General features: G+C 45.7%; 1 protein-coding gene across 1 annotated transcript in view; it reads right to left on the bottom strand.

The window, feature by feature from the left end:
- The window catches only part of LOC128664171 (protein mono-ADP-ribosyltransferase PARP12), a 140,313-nt gene that overhangs the window by 37,952 nt on the left and 81,109 nt on the right, over window positions 1-21,252 (bottom strand). The window lies entirely within an intron of this gene.

Raw genomic sequence — 21,252 nt, 5'->3', positions numbered from 1 at the left:
TTGCTCTGTTCCTACCTATGTGTCTACCCCACCTCACCATCTGCCTGTTACTCCTCTCTGTGCTTGACACACACTTGCTTTGTTCCTACCTATGTGTCCGTCCCACCTCACCTTGTGCCTGTTACACCTCTCTGTGCTTGACACACGCTTGTTCTGTTCATTCCTATCTGTCTGTCCCTCCTCACATTGTGTCTGTTACTCCTCTCTGTGCTTGACACACACTTGCTCTTTTCATTCCTATGTGTCTGTCCCTCCTCACCATCTGCCTGTTACTCCTCTCTGTGCTTGACACACACTTGCTCTGTTCATTCCTATGTGTCTGTCCCTACTCACCTTGTGCCTGTTACTCCTCTCTGTGCTTGACACACACTTGCTCTGTTCATTCCTATGTGTCTGTCCCTACTCACCTTGTGCCTGTTCCTCCTCTCTGTGCTTGACACACACTTGCTCTGTTCCTACCTATGTGTCTACCCCACCTCACCATCTGCCTGTTACTCCTCTCTGTGCTTGACACACACTTGCTCTGTTCATTCCTATGTGTCTGTCCCTCCTCACCTTGTCCCTGTTACTTCTCTCTTTGCTTGACACACACTTGCTCTCTTCCTACCTATGTGTCTATCCCTCCTCACAATCTGCCTGTTACTCCTCTCTGTGCTTGACACACACTTGCTCTGTTCATTCCTATGTGTCTGTCCCTCCTCACCTTGTCCCTGTTACTTCTCTCATTGCTTGACACACACTTGCTCTGTTCATTCCTATGTGTCTGTTACTCCTCACCTTGTGCCTGTTACTCCTTTCTGTGCTTGACACACATTTGATCTGTTCCTACCCATGTGTCTATCCCTCCTCACAATCTGCCTGTTACTCCTCTCTGTGCTTGACACACACTTGCTCTTTTCATTCCTATGTGTCTGTCCCTCCTCACCATCTGCCTGTTACTCCTCTCTGTGCTTGACACACACTTGCTCTGTTCATTCCTATGTGTCTGTCCCTACTCACATTGTGTCTGTTACTCCTCACCTTGTGCCTGTTACTCCTTTCTGTGCTTGACACACACTTGATCTGTTCCTACCCATGTGTCTATCCCTCCTCACATTGTGTCTGTTACTCCTCTCTGTGCTTGACACACACTTGCTCTTTTCATTCCTATGTGTCTGTCCCTCCTCACCATCTGCCTGTTACTCCTCTCTGTGCTTGACACACACTTGCTCTGTTCATTCCTATGTGTCTGTCCCTACTCACATTGTGTCTGTTACTCCTCTCTGTGCTTGACACACACTTGCTCTTTTCATTCCTATGTGTCTGTCCCTACTCACCTTGTGCCTGTTACTCCTCTCTGTGCTTGACACACACTTGCTCTGTTCATTCCTATGTGTCTGTCCCTACTCACCTTGTGCCTGTTACAACTCTCTGTGCTTGACACATGCTTGTTCTGTTCATTCCTATCTGTCTGTCCCTCCTCACCATCTGCCTGTTACTCCTCTCTGTGCTTGACACACACTTGCTCTGTTCATTCCTATGTGTCTGTCCCTACTCACCTTGTGCCTGTTACTCCTCTCTGTGCTTGACACACACTTGCTCTGTTCATTCCTATGTGTCTGTCCCTACTCACCTTGTGCCTGTTACTCCTCTCTGTGCTTGACACACACTTGCTCTGTTCCTACCTATGTGTCTACCCCACCTCACCATCTGCCTGTTACTCCTCTCTGTGCTTGACACACACTTGCTTTGTTCCTACCTATGTGTCCGTCCCACCTCACCTTGTGCCTGTTACACCTCTCTGTGCTTGACACACGCTTGTTCTGTTCATTCATATCTGTCTGTCCCTCCTCACATTGTGTCTGTTACTCCTCTCTGTGCTTGACACACACTTGCTCTTTTCATTCCTATGTGTCTGTCCCTCTTCACCATCTGCCTGTTACTCCTCTCTGTGCTTGACACACACTTGCTCTGTTCATTCCTATGTGTCTGTCCCTACTCACCTTGTGCCTGTTACTCCTCTCTGTGCTTGACACACACTTGCTCTGTTCATTCCTATGTGTCTGTCCCTACTCACCTTGTGCCTGTTACTCCTCTCTGTGCTTGACACACACTTGCTCTGTTCCTACCTATGTGTCTACCCCACCTCACCATCTGCCTGTTACTCCTCTCTGTGCTTGACACACACTTGCTCTGTTCATTCCTATGTGTCTGTTACTCCTCACCATCTGCCTGTTACTCCTCTCTGTGCTTGATACACACTTGCTCTGTTCCTACCTATGTGTCTATCCCTCCTCACCTTGTGCATGTTACTCCTCTCTGTGCTTGACACACACTTGATCTGTTCCTACTTATGTGTCTATCCCTCCTCACAATCTGCCTGTTACTCCTCTCTGTGCTTGACACACACTTGATCTGTTCCTACCTATGTGTCTATCCCCCCTCACAATCTGCCTGTTACTCCTCTCTGTGCTTGACACACACTTGCTCTGTTCATTCCTTTGTGTCTATTCCTCCTCACCTTGTGCCTGTTACTCCTCTTTGTGCTTGACACACACACTTGCTCTGTTCATTCCTGTGTGTCTATTCCTCCTCACCTTGTGCCTGTTACTCCTCTCTGTGCTTGAAACACATTTGCTCTGTTTATTCCTATGTGTCTGTCCCTCCTCACCTTGTGCCTGTTACTCCTCTCTGTGTTTGACACACACATGGTCTGTTCATTCCTAAGTGTTTGTTCTCCTCAACTTGTGCCTGTTACTCCTCTCTGTGCTTGACACGCACTTGTTCTGTTCATTCCTATGTGTCTGTTACTCCTCTCTTTGCTTGACACACACTTGCTCTGTTCCTACCTATGTGTCTATCCCTCCTCACAATCTGCCTGTTACTCCTCTCTGTGCTTGACACACACTTGCTCTGTTCATTCCTATGTGTCTGTCCCTCCTCACCTTGTCCCTGTTACTTCTCTCTTTGCTTGACACACACTTGCTCTGTTCATTCCTATGTGTCTGTTACTCCTCACAATCTGCCTGTTACTCCTCTCTGTGCTTGATACACACTTGCTCTGTTCCTACCTATGTGTCTATCCCTCCTCACCTTGTGCATGTTACTCCTCTCTGTGCTTGACACACACTTGATCTGTTCCTACTTATGTGTCTATCCCTCCTCACAATCTGCCTGTTACTCCTCTCTGTGCTTGACACACACTTGATCTGTTCCTACCTATGTGTCTATCCCTCCTCACAATCTGCCTGTTACTCCTCTCTGTGCTTGACACACACTTGCTCTGTTCATTCCTATGTGTCTATTCCTCCTCACCTTGTGCCTGTTACTCCTCTCTGTACTTGACACACACTTGATCTGTTCCTACCTATGTGTCGATCCCTCCTCACAATCTGCCTGTTACTCCTCTCTGTGCTTGACACACACTTGATCTGTTCCTACCTATGTGTCTATCCCTCCTCACAATCTGCCTGTTACTCCTCTCTGTGCTTGACACACACTTGCTCTGTTCATTCATATGTGTCTATTCCTTCTCACCTTGTGCCTGTTACTCCTCTCTGTGCTTGACACACAGTTGATCTGTTCCTACCTATGTGTCTATACCTCCTCACAATCTGCCTGTTACTCCTCTCTGTGCTTGACACACACTTGATCTGTTCCTACCTATGTGTCTATCCCTCCTCACAATCTGCCTGTTACTCCTCTTTGTGCTTGACACACACACTTGCTCTGTTCATTCCTGTGTGTCTATTCCTTCTCACCTTGTGCCTGTTACTCCTCTCTGAGCTTGACACACACTTGATCTGTTCCTACCTATGTGTCTATCCCTCCTCACAATATGCCTGTTACTCCTCTTTGTGCTTGACACACACTTGCTCTGTTCCTACCTATGTGTCTATCCCTCCTCACCTTGTGCCTGTTACTCCTCTCTGTGCTTGACACACACTTGATCTGTTCCTACCTATGTCTATCCCTCCTCACAATCTGCCTGTTACTCCTCTCTGTGCTTGACACACACTTGATCTGTTCCTACCTATGTGTCTATCCCTCCTCACAATCTGCCTGTTACTCCTCTCTGTGCTTGACACACACTTGCTCTGTTCATTTCTATGTGTATATTCCTTCTCACCTTGTGCCTGTTACTCCTCTCTGTGCTTGACACACACTTGATCTGTTCCTACCTATGTGTCTATCCCTCCTCACAATCTGCCTGTTACACCTCTCTGTGCTTGACACACACTTGATCTGTTCCTACCTATGTGTCTATCCCTCCTCACAATCTGCCTGTTACTCCTCTTTGTGCTCGACACACACACTTGCTCTGTTCATTCCTGTGTGTCTATTCCTTCTCACCTTGTGCCTGTTACTCCTCTCTGTGCTTGACACACACTTGCTCTGTTCATTTCTATGTGTCTGTTACTCCTCACATTGTGTCTGTTACTCCTCTCTGTGCTTGACACACACTTGCTCTGTTCATTCTTATGTGTCTATTCCTCCTCACCTTGTGGCTGTGACTACTCTCTGTGCTTGACACACACTTGCTCTGTTCATTCCTATGTGTCTGTCCCTCCTCACATTGTGTCTGTTACTCCTCTCTTTGCTTGACACACACTTGCTCTGTTCAGTTTTATGTGGCTGTCCCTCCTCACCTTGTGTCTGTTACTCCTCTCTGTGCTCGACACACACTTGCTCTGTTCATTCCTATGTGTCTATCCCTCCTCACCTTGTGCCTGTTACTCCTCTCTGTGCTTGACACACACTTGATCTGTTCCTACCTATGTGTCTATCCCTCCTCACAATCTGCCTGTTACTCATCTCTGTGCTTGACACACACTTGCTCTGTTCATTCCTATGTGTCTATTCCTCCTCACCTTGTGCCTGTTACTCCTCTCTGTGCTTGACACACACTTGATCTGTTCCTACCTATGTGTCTATCCCTCCTCACAATCTGCCTGTTACTCCTCTTTGTGCTTGACACACACACTTGCTCTGTTCATTCCTGTGTGTCTATTCCTTCTCACCTTGTGCCTGTTACTCCTCTCTGTGCTTGATAGACACTTGCTCTGTTCATTCCTATGTGTCTGTTACTCCTCACATTGCGTCTGTTACTCCTCTCTGTGCTTGACACACACTTGCTTTGTTCCTACCTATGTGTCTGTCCCACCTCATCTTGTGCCTGTTACTTCTCTCTGTGTTTGATACACACTTTTTCTGTTAATTTTTATGTGGCTGTCCCTCCTCACCTTGTGTCTGTTACTCCTCTCTGTGCTCGACACACACTTGCTCTGTTCATTCCTATGTGTCTATCCCTCCTCACCTTGTGCCTGTTACTCCTCTTTGTGCTTGACACACACATGATCTGTTCATTCCTATGTGTTTGTTCTCCTCACCTTGTGCCTGTTACTCCTCTCTGTGCTTGACACGCACTTGTTCTGTTCATTCCTATGTGTCTGTCCCTCCTCGCCTTGTGCCTGTTACTCCTCTCTGTGCTTGACACACACTTGCTTTGTTACTACCTATGTGTGTCTGTCCCACCTCATCTTGTGCCTGTTACTCCTCTCTGTGCTCGACACACACTTGCACTGTTCATTCCTATGTGTCTATCCCTCCTCACCTTGTGCCTGTTACTCCTCTCTGTGCTTGACACACACATGATCTGTTCATTCCTATGTGTTTGTTCTCCTCACCTTGTGCCTGTTACTCCTCTCTGTGCTTGACACGCACTTGTTCTGTTCATTCCTATGTGTCTGTCCCTCCTCACCTTGTGTCTGTTCCTTGTCTCTGTGCTTGACACACACTTGCTCTGTTCATTCCTGTGTCTGTCCCTCCTCACCTTGTGCCTGTTACTCCTCTCTGTGCTCGACACACACTTGCACTGTTCATTCATATGTGTCTATCCCTCCTCACCTTGTGCCTGTTACTCCTCTCTGTGCTTGACACACACATGATCTGTTCATTCCTATGTGTTTGTTCTCCTCACCTTGTGCCTGTTACTCCTCTCTGTGCTTGACACACACTTGTTCTGTTCATTCCTATGTGTCTGTTCCTCCTCACCTTGTGTCTGTTCCTTCTCTCTGTGCTTGACACACACTTGCTCTGTTCATTCCTGTGTCTGTCCCTCCTCACCTTGTGCCTGTTACTCCTCTCTGTGCTTGACACACACTTGATCTGTTCCTACCTGTGTCTATCCCTCCTCACAATCTGCCTGTTACTCCTCTCTGTGCTTAACACACACTTGCTCTGTTCATTCCTATGTGTCTGTAACTCCTCTCTTTGCTTGACACACACTTGCTCTGTTCATTCCTATGTGTCTGTTGCTCCTCTCTGTGCTTGACACACACTTGCTCTGTTCCTACCTATGTGTCTATCCCTCCTCACAATCTGCCTGTTACTCCTCTCTGTGCTTGACACACACTTATTCTGTTCATTCCTATGTGTCTATTCCTCCTCACCTTGTGCCTGTTACTCCTCTCTGTGCTTGACACACACTTGATCTGTTCCTACCTATGTGTCTGTCCCTCCTCAAAATCTGCCTGTTACTCCTGTCTGTGCTTGACACACACTTGCTCTGTTCATTCCTATGTGTCTGTTACTCCTCTCTTTGCTTGACACACACTTGCTCTTTTACTACCTATGTGTCTATCCCTCCTCACAATCTGCCTGTTACTCCTGTCTGTGCTTGACACACACTTGCTCTGTTCATTCCTATGTGTCTGTCCCTCCTCACCTTGTCCCTGTTACTTCTCTCTTTGCTTGACACACACTTGCTCTGTTCATTCCTATGTGTCTGTTACTCCTCTCTGTGCTTGACACACACTTGCTCTGTTCCTACCTATGTGTCTATCCCTCCTCACAATCTGCCTGTTACTCCTCTCTGTGCTTGACACACACTTGATCTGTTCATACCTATGTGTCTATCCCTCCTCACAATCTGCCTGTTACTCCTCTCTCTGCTTGACACACACTTGCTCTGTTCATTCCTGTGTGTCTATTCCTCCTCACCTTGTGCCTGTTACTCCTCTCTGTACTTGACACACACTTGATCTGTTCCTACCTATGTGTCGATCCCTCCTCACAATCTGCCTGTTACTCCTCTCTGTGCTTGACACACACTTGATCTGTTCCTACCTATGTGTCTATCCCTCCTCACAATCTGCCTGTTATTCCTCTCTGTGCTTGACACACACTTGCTCTGTTCCTACCTATGTGTCTATCCCTCCTCACCTTGTGCCTGTTACTCCTCTCTGTGCTTGACACACACTTGATCTGTTTCTACCAATGTGTCTATCCCTCCTCACAATCTGCCTGTTACTCCTCTCTGTGCTTGACACACACTTGCTCTGTTCATTCCTATGTGTCTATTCCTCCTCACCTTGTGCCTGTTACTCCTCTCTGTGCTTGACACACACTTGATCTGTTCCTACCTATGTGTCTATCCCTCCTCACAATCTGCCTGTTACTCCTCTCTGTGCTTGACACACACTTGATCTGTTCCTACCTATGTGTCTATCCCTCCTCACAATCTGCCTGTTACTCCTCTTTGTGCTTGACACAAACACTTGCTCTGTTCATTCCTGTGTGTCTATTCCTTCTCACATTGTGTCTGTTACTCCTCTCTGTGCTTGACACACACTTGCTCTGTTCATTCTTATGTGTCTATTCCTCCTCACCTTGTGGCTGTTACTACTCTCTGCGCTTGACACACACTTGCTCTGTTCATTCCTATGTGTCTGTCCCTCCTCACATTGTGTCTGTTACTCCTCTCTTTGCTTGACACACACTTGTTCTGTTCCTACTTATGTGTCTATCCCTCCTCACCGTGTGCCTGTTACTCATCTCTGTGCTTGACACACACTTGATCTGTTCCTACCTATGTGTCTGTCCCTCCTCACCATCTGCCCGTTACTCCTCTCTGTGCTTGACACACACTTGCTCTGTTCATTCCTATGTGTCTGTCCCTCCTCACCTTGTGCCTGTTACTTCTCTCTGTGCTTAACACACACTTGCTCTGTTCATTCCTATGTGTCTGTTACTGCTCTCTTTGCTTGACACACACTTGATCTGTTCATTCCTATGTGTCTGTTACTCCTCTCTGTGCTTGCCACACACTTGCTCTGTTCCTACCTATGTGTCTGTTACTCCTCACCGTGTGCCTGTTACTCATCTCTGTGCTTGACACACACTTGATCTGTTCCTACCTATGTGTCTATCCCTCCTCACAATCTGCCTGTTACTCCTCTTTGTGCTTGACACACACACTTGCTCTGTTCATTCCTGTGTGTCTATTCCTTCTCACCTTGTGCCTGTTACTCCTCTCTATGCTTGACACACACTTGCTCTGTTCATTCCTATGTGTCTATTCCTCCTCACCTTGTGCCTGTTACTCCTCTCTGTGCTTGACACACACCTGATCTGTTCCTACCTATGTGTCTATCCCTCCTCACAATCTGCCTGTTACTCCTCTCTGTGCTTGACACACACTTGATCTGTTCCTACCTATGTGTCTATCCCTCCTCACAATCTACCTGTTACTCCTCTTTGTGCTTGACACACACACTTGCTCTGTTCATTCCTGTGTGTCTATTCCTTCTCACCTTGTGCCTGTTACTCCTCTCTGTGCTTGACACACACTTGCTCTGTTCATTCCTATGTGTCTGTTACTCCTCACATTGTGTCTGTTACTCCTCTCTGTTCTTGACACACACTTGCTCTGTTCATTCTTATGTGTCTATTCCTCCTCACATTGTGTCTGTTACTCCTCTCTGTGCTTGACACACACTTGCTCTGTTCCTACCTATGTGTCTGTCCCTCCTCACCATCTGCCCGTTACTCCTCTCTGTGCTTGACATACACTTGCTCTGTTCATTCCTATGTGTCTGTCCCTCCTCACCTTGTACCTGTTATTTCTCTCTGTGCTTAACACACACTTGCTCTGTCCATTCCTATGTGTCTGTTACTCCTCTCTTTGCTTGACACACACTTGCTCTGTTCATTCCTATGTGTCTGTTACTCCTCTCTGTGCTTGCCACACACTTGCTCTGTTCCTACCTATGTGTCTATCCCTCCTCACCGTGTGCCTGTTACTCATCTCTGTGCTTGACACACACTTGATCTGTTCCTACCTATGTGTCTATCCCTCCTCACCATCTGCCCGTTACTCCTCTCTGTGCTTGACACACACTTGCTCTGTTCATTCCTATGTGTCTGTCCCTCCTCACCTTGTGCCTGTTACTTCTCTCTGTGCTTAACACACACTTGCTCTGTTCATTCCTATGTGTCTGTCCCTACTCACCTTGTGCCTGTTACTCCTCTCTGTGCTTGACACACACTTGCTCTGTTCATTCCTATGTGTCTATTCCTCCTCACCTTGTGCCTGTTACTCCTCTCTGTGCTTGACACACACTTGATCTGTTCCTACCTATGTGTCTATCCCTCCTCACAATCTACCTGTTACTCCTCTTTGTGCTTGACACACACACTTGCTCTGTTCATTCCTGTGTGTCTATTCCTTCTCACCTTGTGCCTGTTACTCCTCTCTGTGCTTGACACACACTTGCTCTGTTCATTCCTATGTGTCTGTTACTCCTCACATTGTGTCTGTTACTCCTCTCTGTGCTTGACACACACTTGCTCTGTTCATTCTTATGTGTCTATTCCTCCTCACCTTGTGGCTGTTACTACTCTCTTTGCTTGACACACACTTGCTGTGTTCATTCCTATGTGTCTGTCCCTCCTCACATTGTGTCTGTTACTCCTCTCTGTGCTTGACACACACTTGCTCTGTTCCTACCTATGTGTCTGTCCCTCCTCACCATCTGCCCGTTACTCCTCTCTGTGCTTGACATACACTTGCTCTGTTCATTCCTATGTGTCTGTCCCTCCTCACCTTGTACCTGTTACTTCTCTCTGTGCTTAACACACACTTGCTCTGTCCATTCCTATGTGTCTGTTACTCCTCTATTTGCTTGACACACACTTGCTCTGTTCATTCCTATGTGTCTGTTACTCCTCTCTGTGCTTGCCACACACTTGCTCTGTTCCTACCTATGTGTCTATCCCTCCTCACAATCTGCCTGTTACTCCTCTCTGTGCTTGACACACACTTGTTCTGTTCCTACCTATGTGTCTATCCCTCCTCACCGTGTGCCTGTTACTCATCTCTGTGCTTGACACACACTTGATCTGTTCCTACCTATGTGTCTATCCCTTCTCACAATCTGCCTGTTACTCCTCTCTGTGCTTGACACACACTTGATCTGTTCCTACCTATGTGTCTATCCCTCCTCACAATCTGCCTGTTACTCCTCTTTGTGCTTGACACACACACTTGCTCTGTTCATTCCTGTGTGTCTATTCCTTCTCACCTTGTGCCTGTTACTCCTCTCTGTACTTGACACACACTTGCTCTGTTCATTCCTATGTGTCTGTTACTCCTCGCATTGTGGCTGTTACTACTCTCTGTGCTTGACACACACTTGCTCTGTTCATTCCTATATGCCTGTCCCTCCTCACATTGTGTCTGTTACTCCTCTCTTTGCTTGACACACACTTGTTCTGTTCATTTCTATGTGTCTGTCCCTCCTCACATTGTGTCTGTTACTCCTCTCTGTGCTTGATAGATACTTGCTTTGTTCATTCCTATGTGTCTGTCCCTCCTCACATTGTGTCTGTTACTCCTCTCTGTGCTTGACACACACTTGCTCTGTTCCTACCTATGTGTCTGTCCCTCCTCACCATCTGCCCGTTACTCCTCTCTGTGCTTGACACACACTTGCTCTGTTCATTCCTATGTGTCTATCCCTCCTCACCTTGTGCCTGTTACTTCTCTCTGTGCTTGACACACAATTGCTCTGTTCATTCCTATGTGTCTATCCCTCCTCAACTTGTGCCTGTTACTTCTCTCTGTGCTTGACACAGTTGATCTGTTCCTACCTATGTGTCTATCCCTCCTCACCATCTGCCTGTTACTCCTCTCTGTGCTTGACACACACTAGCTCTGTTCATTCCTGTGTGTCAATTCCTCCTCACCTTGTGCCTATTACTCCTCTCTGTGCTTGACACACATTTGCTCTGTTCATTCCTATGTGTCTGTTACTCCTCACCTTGTGTCTGTTACTCCTCTCTGTGCTTGACATACACTGGATCTGTTCTTTCGTATGTGTCTATTCCTCCTCACCTTGTGCCTGTTACTCCTCTCTGTGCTTGACACACACTTGCTCTGTTCATTCCTATGTGTCTATTCCTCCTCACCTTGTGCCTGTTACTCCTCTCTGTGCTTGACACACACTTGCTCTGTTCATTCCTATGTGTCTATCCCTCCTCACCTTGTGCATCTTACTCAAACCTATCAATTTAGTCTCTATATAAGCACTGGCACATTTTCATTACAATTAAAGTGCACATAGATAAGAACCATCTTGAAAAGCTCTACCTCAGCCAAGCACTTCTATCTCCAATTCTCACTTCCTTTTACCACAAAATTCCTGGAATGTTTAGTCAACTAAAATCTTTCTTGCTTACTATTCAACCTGACCCCCTACCATCCTGCTTTATTACCTTAAAACTATAATGGAACTACTTCTCTCTCTAAAGTAGTGAATAATCTCCTCACTAGCAAAACCAAAGGGCAATTCTCACTACAAACCTGATTCTCTTAAAAACTGCCAACATGGAAAAAAATATATCATGTGGACCCTTGCATGGGTGGCCATTACTCAATTTTCTAAAAAGTATCAGAACCTGGAAGTCTCAGCAAGTGGTGATCTGCCTCCCATAGAAAGTGAAACATGAGTCCTGTCAGAAAACTTCTGCTCAGCCGGCTAGTTGCGACTACAAGATTAATTTTACAACAGATAAACAAAGTACACTTTGAATTTTATTTTTTTTGGTTATTTTAACTTTGTATTTTGAAATGACATGAAGATACAATTTTTCCTGTGTACTTTAAAAATGTTGACGGCATAACTTAAATTCACATTTTGCAGCGTAATTTTCATACAATTTTTTATGCATATTATTAATACCTTTTTAATATGTACTTTGATTATGATTTCAATACACTTTTCAAACTGCTAATTTTATGGAGTACAATATCATGGGAGCGATCCGATATACGGCGTAGTTTTCGGCGCAAGCGAGGGAACCCGCACCGCCCGTAGTTTCACCTTGCACATCGGGGTATTACATATACCCTGCCGGCAGTTGCTAAAGTGCTGTAAGTCGGACAAACTAGCGATGTCCAGAAATAAGCGTAACTACAAATTTCTGGAGTCTCCAGTGACTTACGCCTAAAAAAAACTAACTAAAATATTAAATCTCCCGTAACTGTCTAACACGCCTCCCACCCCTAGACCGACAACCCCCCACAACGCAATAAGCCTAATTATTAACCCCTAAACCGCCATAGCCCACACCGCAATAAACCTATCCTAGTATTAACCCCTAAACCGCCGCCTACATTATATGTATTAACCCCTAAACTGCCGCTCCCGGACCCCGCCGCACCTAAATAAAGTGTTTAACCCCTAAACCTCAGCTCCCGGACCCCGCCGCCACCTACATTAAATGTATTACCCCTAATCTGACCCCCCCTACACCGCCGCCACCTACATTAAATATATTAATCTCTAATCTGACCCCCCTACACCGCCGCTACCTACATTAAATGTATTACCCCCTAAACCTAAGTCTAACCCTAACACCCCCTAACTTAATTATTATTTAAATAAATATAAATAATATTAATATTATTAACTAAATTATTCCTATTTAAAACTAAATACTTACCTATAAAATAAACCCTAAGATAGCTACAATATAATTAATAATTACATTGTAGCTATTTTAGGATTTATATTTATTTTACAGGTAACTTTGTATTTATTTTAACTAGGTACAATAGCTATTAAATAGTTAATAACTATTTAATAGCTACCCAACCCTAATTTTACTACTATATACAGCTGAGAGCTGGCTCTGAGGCCTTGGCTCTGAATTATAAGTGGCCGAGTTAAGAAATGGAGTTTAGAAACTGGAGGGGAAACTGCAGACCCCACTAACAGGTAATCCTTACTAACTATACACCTGCGCAATGCACTCTATGTCTTTTCTGCTCTTTCTGTCTGTCATCTTCCTAAAACTCACTGCATGCCTTTATAACATCAATAATCCCCACACTATCCTAATCTCTCCCTCCCTCCTCTCATCCCCTATGCTGTCCTCTCATGAACTACTCTGTTTCCTTAGCAATACTTCCCCATCTAACTCTCCTGTGTCTAGTCATACCCGCTCCTACAAGTCTCACTCTCACGTTCTGTCACTCACACTCCTACTACTGCTTGCTGCTGGTGACATCTCTCCTAGCCCTGGTCCTGCAGCAATCACCACACTGTTACACTCTCGCTTAGTCTCCCATAATACAAACTCAAAATCACGCGATCCCAACAATCTCATCTCCATTAGCCCACAGTGCTTATCCACTCTCTTTTCTTGTGCTCTCTGGAATGTATGCTCTTTCTGTAACTTACAACTGTTCACGACCTGTTTGTTTCTAACGCTTTCAATCTTCTAGCAAGTACTGAAACCTGGCTTTCTTACTCTGACACTGCTTCCATTGCTGCTCTAACGCACGGCGGTCTCCACTTTAGCCACACACCTAGGCCAGGTGAGAGACATGGTGGCGGTGTTGGAATCTTACTGTCCCCTTCCTGCTCCTATCAGCACCTCCATCTTTCTCCTTCTCCTCCTTTGAAGTCCATTGCATCTGCATTTTCTCCCCCCTCTCCCTCAAGGTGTTCGCCCCCCTGGACTAACCTCCCAATTCCTTGACAACTTTGCTGCCTGGCTTTCTCACTTTCTCTCTACAAATACACCTGCTCTAATCTTAGGGGACTTCAACATCCCCATTGATAACCCATCTACCCCTGCTGCCTCTAAACTTCTCTCACTCACAAACTCCTTTAGTCTTTCACAATCCACCCTATTCCCTACTCACCGTGACGGACACTCTCTTGATCTGGTATTCTCCTACCTCTGCTCCCCTTCTGATGTCACCTGTCGCCCATTTCCCATCTCAGACCACCATCTGCTCACCTATAATCTCAATGTACAGGCTAAACCTATTTCTACCCCCCGCCTCCGCACCTGTAGAAATCTGCACACTGTGGATCCTCTCCAACTTTCTAACCTTATTCAAAAACGCCTTCCCCACACTTCCACGGTATCCTGCCCTGACCTTGCTACAAGCCACTATAACAATACTCTCTCCTCTGCACTCGACACCCTTGCTCCACCACAAATACGCAAAACCCCACGTCGTCAGCTCCAGCCCTGGCACTCTCAGCAAACACGCTATCTACAAAAATGCTCCCGCAGCAAACACGCTATCTACAAAAATGCTCCCGTGCTGCTGAACGTGCCTGGAGGAAATCCCGCTCTGAACCCGATTTCCTACACTATAAGTTCATTCTTTATTCTTACTCCTCTGCCCTTCACTTAGCCAAGCAAAACTACTTCTCTTCTCTCATATCTTCTCACTCCTCAAACCCTAAACGTCTCTTCTCCCCTTTCAACACTCTCCTCTATCCACCTGCACCACCCCCCTCATCTGACTTTAGTGCTCAAGACTTGGCAGACTACTTTTTCAACAAAACACTTACCATCAGAAGCAACATCCCACCACAAGACTGCAACCTTTCATCTCCGCCCCCGGGTCACCCCCTCCAACACTCTCAGTACCTTCCCCCCAACCACTGAGAATTAAGTGAGTTCCCTAATATCTTCCTCACACCTCTCTACATGCCCCCTTGACCCTATCCCTTCACATCTAATACCTTCTCTGTCCTCTACCCTCACCCCAGCTCTTACTCACATATTCAACCGATCCCTTACTATTGGTTAATTTCCATCATCCTTCAAACATGCAAAGGTCACCCCCATCCTCAAAAAACCCTCCCTCAACCCCAATTCTCCTGCAAACTACCGCCCCATATCACTACTTCCGCTAGCTTCTAAAGTCCTGGAAAAACTAGTTTTCGATCGCCTAACACACTTCCTATCCTCCAACTCATTGCTTGACCCCCTGCAATCTGGCTTCCGTCCCCAACACTCAACTGAGACTGCCCTCACCAAGGTTACTAACGATCTTCTTTCTGCTAAAAACAATGGCCACTATTCTAAACTTATCTTACTTGACCTGTCTGCTGCCTTTGACACTGATGACCATCCCCTCCTCCTACGGACTCTCAGCTCCCTTGGGCTCTGTGACATTGCCCTCTCCTGGATCCACTCTTATCTCTCTAATAGGTCCTTTTCTGTCTCATTTGCTGGTGACTCATCCTCTCCATTGCCTCTGTCTGTTGGAGTACCTTACGGCTCTGTTCTAGGCCCTCTACTCTTCTCTATTTATACTTCCTCACTGGGTAAACTTATTAGTAGCTATGGCTTCAACTATCACCTCTATGCTGATGATACTCAGATCTACCTATCCACCCCTGCACTCTCTCCTTCTGTCCTTTCCCACATCAGAGACTGCTTATCTGGCATTTCTTCCTGGATGGCCTCTCACCACCTAAAAATCAACATGTCCAAGACTGAGCTTCTTCTAATCCCCCCAACTAATTCTACTCCAGTTTCTAACTTTACTATCACTGTCGGTGACACCACTATCTCCCCATCACCCCAAGTCCGCTGCCTTGGAGTTACACTTGACTCCAATCTGTCCTTCATACCCCACATCCAATCGCTCTCTTCATCCTGTCGCAACCACCTACGCAATATCTCCAAAATTCGTCCTTTTCTGAGTGCTGAAACTACTAAACAGCTAATCCATTCCCTAGTAATTTCCCGGCTTGACTACTGTAACAACCTACTAACTGGCCTTCCTCTCTCCCGCCTCTCCCCCCTTCAATCCATCCTAAATGCCTCTGCTAGGCTAATCCACCTCTCCCGACACTCTGTATCTGCCGCACCCCTCTGGGAGTCCCTTCACTGGCTCCCTATTCACAGCAGAATTAAATTCAAAATTCTCACTCTGACCTACAAAGCCCTTACCAATGCAGCCCCCCCATACCGTCCTCACTCATCAACAAATATACTCCAGCCCGTCCCCTAAGATCCAACAACGATCTACTCCTTGCCTCTTCTACCATCACCTCCTCTCATGCTAGACTACAGGACTTCTCTCGTGCGGCACCAACCCTCGGCTCAAGGTAGGGTGATCTTCAATGGGGTAGTGTTAGGTTTTTTTAAGGGGGGATCGGGTGGGTTTTAGAGTAGGGGTGTGTGGGTGGTGGGTTGTAATGTTGGGGGGGGGTATTGTATTTCTTTTTTTTACAGGTAAAAAAGCTGCAGCGGTTTAGGGGTTAAACACTTTATTTAGTGGCGGTGGGGTCCAGGAGCGGCGGTTTAGGGGTTAAACACTTTATTAGGTATTGCGGTGGAGGATTGCGGTTGACAGGTAGATATACATTGCGCATGCGTTAGGTGTTAGTTTTTTTTTTTTTTTAGGCATTTTAGGGAGTTACGGTGCTCCCATACTCAGCGCAAGGCCTGCTACGGCTGCTTTTTATGGCGAGGTGAAAATGGAGTAAGTTTTCTCCATTTTCGCCACGTAAGGCCTTGCGCTGGATATTGGATATTGTTAGTCTATGGGGGGAAAAACTACGTCCGACGGGTGAAATATATGTGCCGCTTTTGCGGGCGACGCTGCATATCGGATGGGGCCCCATATGTATGTGTCTCTTCTTCACATGGAAATGTAGGTTATGCCCCTAAGTGAAATGCACTGCTATTAAAGGGACATAAAATTCCAAATTTTTCTTTCATGAGTCAGATAAAACAAATAATTGTAAACACAATTTTTCCAATTTACTTATATTATCAAATGTATTTCATTATCTTGCTCTTCACAGTGTACACATCTTTAAAGGGACAGTCTACACGTTAGTCAGCTGCAAATAGCCTCCTGCACCCCTTTCTATATCATGCAGCAGTAACAGTAAAAAGTTTATTTTAAAATGAATTTTGTTTCTGGTCCCTTTAAAAAGGCTGTCAAGCTCCGCCCACTGATGACATCACGAACTGGGCTGCATCTAGGCACTCTACTGAGTAACATTGGCAGTCTGTTGGATCCAATTAGTTTTGTAACCACTGAAGCCTTTAATTCAGCCCAGATCGTGATGTCAACAGTGGTCGGAGCTTGGCAGCCATTTCAAAGTGACCAGAAACAATAGTCATTTTAAAATAACTTTTTTACTGTTATGGCTGCATGCTTTTTTTTTAAAAAAACATTTATTTATATTTCAAAAACATTGTACAAGCCCAGAAGGAAAAGAACAACAAAAAAAAACAAAATGTATGCTTACCTGATAAATTTCTTTCTTTCTTGACACACGGTAAGTCCATGGATCATCATCAATTACTGTTGGGAATATCACTCCTGGCCAGCAGGAGGAGGCAAAGAGCACCACAGCAAAGCGGTTAAATATCACTCCTCTACCCACAATCCCTCAGTTATTCGACCAAAGGGAAAGGAGAGAAAGGAAGTAACACAAGGTGCAGAGGTGCCTGAGGTTTATATAAAAAGAAACTGTCTGAATACAGGGCGGGCCGTGGACTCACCGTGTCAAGAAATAAATAAATTTATCAGGTAAGCATAAATATAGTTTTCTTTCTAACGTCACGGTGAGTCCACGGATCCTCATCAATTACTGTTGGGAACCAATACCCAAGCCAGAGGACACAGATGATAAGGGAGGGACAAGGCAGGAACCTAAACAGAAGGCACCACTGCTTGAAGAACCTTTCTCCCAAAAGAAGCCTCAGCCGAGGCAAAAGTATCCAATTTATAGAATTTGGAAAAAGTGTGCAAAGATGACCAATTTGCAGCCTTTAAAATCTGTTCCACAGAAGCTTAATTTTTGAAGGCCCAGGAAGAAGAAACAGCCCTTGTGGAATGAGCTGTGATTTTCTCAGGAGGTTGCTGTCCAGCAGTCTCATATACCAAGCGAATAATGCTCTTCAGCCAAAGGGAAAGTGAAGTAGCCGTAGCTTTCTGACCCTTGCGTTTCCCAGAAAAGCAAACAAACAATGCAGAAGACTGACGAAAGTACTTAGTTGCCTGCAAATAAAATTTTAGCGCTCGCACAACATCCAGATTATGTAACAAGCATTCTTTGTGAGAAGGATTAGGACACAAAGAAGGTACGATTTCCTGATTAATATTCTTTACCGAAACAACCTTGGGCAGGAAACCAAACTTAATACGCAGAACCACCTTATGAGAGTGAAATATAAGATAAGGGGAATCACACTGTAAAGCAGAGAGTTCAGAAACTCTCCAAGCAGAGAATGCATAGGCTCAAACGGAGCCTGTTGTAAAACTTTAAGAACAAGGTTAAGACTCCATGGAGGAGTAACAGGTTTAAACACAGGCCGAATTCTAACCAAGGCCTGACAAAACGATTGCATGTCTGGCACATCCGCCAAGCGCTTATGTAACAAAATAGACAATTCCGAAATCTGACCCTTTAGAGTACTTGCCGACAAACCCTTCTCCAGACCATCCTGGAGAAAGGACAAAACCCTAGGAATCCTTACTCTACTCCAAGAGTATCCTTTAGATTCACACCAATACAAGTATTTATGCCAGATCTTATGGTAAATCCTGCGAGTCACAGGCTTACGAGCCTGAATCAAGGTCTCAATGACCGACTCTGAAAATCCACGCTTAGATAAAACTAAGCGTTCAATCTCCAAGCAGTCAGCTTCAGAGAAACAAGATTTGGATGAAGGAAGGGACCCTGAAGTAGAATGTCCTTCCTCAGACGCAGTCTCCAAGGTGGAAAGGATGACATTTCCACTAGGTCTGCATACCAAATCCTGTGAGGCCACACCGGGGCTATGAGAATTACAGACGCCCTCTACTGCTTGATTCGAGCAATGACTCTTGGAAGGAGAGCGAACGGAGGAAACAGGTATGCTAGACTGAAGTTCCAAGGAACTGCCAGAGCAACGATCAGAAATGCCTGCGGATCTCTTGACCTCGAGCCGTATCTCGGAAGTTTGGCATTCTGACAAGAAGCCATGAGATCCAACTCTGGCTTCCCCCACTTGATGGTCAAGCTGGAAAACACATCTGAATGAAGTTCCCACTCCCCAGGATGAAAAGTCTGTTTAGAAAATCTGCTTCCCAATTGTCCACTCCTGGGATGTGGATCGCAGAAAGACAGCAGTTGTGGGTCTCTGCCTACTGAATAATTCGGGCCACCTCTGTCATGACCAAGGAACTCTGAGTTCACCCCTGGTGGTTGATGTAGGCCACCAAGATTATGTTGTCCGACTGGAATCTGATAAACCGGGCTAAGGCTAACTGAGGCCAGGCCAGAAGAGCATTGAAGATTGCTCTCAGCTCCAAGATGTTTATGGGCAGGACTGACTCCTCCTGGGTCCATAAGCCCTGAACCTTCAACAAGCCCCATACTCCTCCCCAACCTAGAAGGCTGGCATCTGTGGTCACAATCAACCAGGAGGGTCTGCGGAAGCAAGTACCCTGGGAGAGATGATACTGAGAGAAGCCACCATGGAAGAGAGTTTATTGACGCCTGATCTAGATCTACACGTGTCTGAGCATGCATAACTGCAAATGTCTGAGATGGAACCGAGCAAACAGAATGATGTCCATGGAAGCCACCATCAGACCGATTACCTCCATACATTGAGCCACTGACGGCCGTGGAGAGGACTGAAGGGCAAAAAAAAAAAAGAGTTGGAAATCTTTCTTTTTCTGACCTCTTGCAGAAAAATCTTCATTAACAGGGAGTCCCCAAAAATACGACCATTGTAGCTGGAACCAGAGAACTTTTTCCCCGATTCACCTTCCATCCGTTTGATCGAAGAAAAGACAACAAGATCTCCGTATGAGATTCTGCTTATTGAAAAGATGACGCCTGAACCAGAATGTCGTCCAGATAAGGTGCCACAGCAATGCCCCTTTAGGTCTATAGTTGTCATGAACTGACCCTCTTGTACCAAGGGAAGAATGGAGCGTATAGTCTCCATCTTGAAGGATGGCACTCTGAGAAACTTGTTTAAACATTTTAGATCTAGGATTGGTCGAAAAGAATAGATTTGAGTAAAATCCCAGACCCCTTTCCTGAAAGGGAACTGGAACTATTACCCCCAGGGCGGCAAGGTCCTTGACAGACTGTAAAAATGCCTCTCTTTTTATTTGGTCTACAGATAATCTGGAGAGGAGAAACCTGCCTCTGGGAGGAAAAGATTTGAAGTCTATTTTGTATCCCTGGGAGACAATGTCCACCGCCCAGGGATCCGGTACATCTCTTATCCAAGCCTGGGAAAAAAATCGGATCAGGGGCCAACCCTTCATGCTGACTTGGAATCAGCGGAAGGCTTTTTAGATTGCTTTCCCTTATTCCAGAACTGGTTGGGCTTCCAGAAAGGCTTGGCTTTAAAGTTACGAAAGGAACAAAAATGACTCTGACGCCCCTTCTGCTTATTCTTATCTTGAGGAAGAAAAGAACCCTTCCCTCCAGTAATATCTGAGATAATTTCCGCCAAACCAGGTCCAGACAAGGTCTTACCCTTGTAAGGAATAGCCATGAGCTTAGATTTAGATGAAACATCCACAGACCAGGACTTCAACCACAAGGCCCTACAGGCTAGGACCGCAAAACCAGAAATTTTGGCTCCCAGTTTAATAACCTGTAAGGAAGCATCTGTAATGAAGGAATTGGCTAACTTGAGGGCCTTAATCCTGTCCTGGATCTCATCAAAAGGGGTATCCGTCTGAAGAGATTCAGACAACGCATCAAACCAGTAAGCCGAAGCGCTGGTAACAGAGGCGATACACACCGCAGGTTGCCATTGTAGACCCTGGTAGACATACATCTTTTTTAGTAAAGCCTCCAATTTTTTATCCATTGGATCTTTAAAAGAACAACTATCCTCTATGAGAATAGTAGTCCTCTTGGCTAAAGTGGAGATCGCTCCTTCTACCTTAGGAACCGTTTGCCACGACTCCTTAATAGAATCCGCTATAGGAAATATCTTCTTAAAAAATTGGAGATGGAGAAAAGGGAATACCAGGTCTTTCCCATTCTCGAGCAATAATCTCAGTAGCATGGTCAGGAACCGGAAAAACCTCCACCGCAGAGGGAACATCAAGTATTTGCTCAATTTACTAGACTTTTTAGGATTGACTAAGATAGTTGTGTCAGAAGGTGTTCTTGCTTAAATCTGAAGGAAACCACTTCA

The sequence above is a fragment of the Bombina bombina genome, chromosome 6, assembly GCF_027579735.1.
Source record: "Bombina bombina isolate aBomBom1 chromosome 6, aBomBom1.pri, whole genome shotgun sequence".
Classification (NCBI taxonomy): Eukaryota; Metazoa; Chordata; class Amphibia; order Anura; family Bombinatoridae; genus Bombina; species Bombina bombina.
Note: the sequence above shows the minus strand (reverse complement) of the source record. Positions and strands in the feature narration are given on the sequence as shown.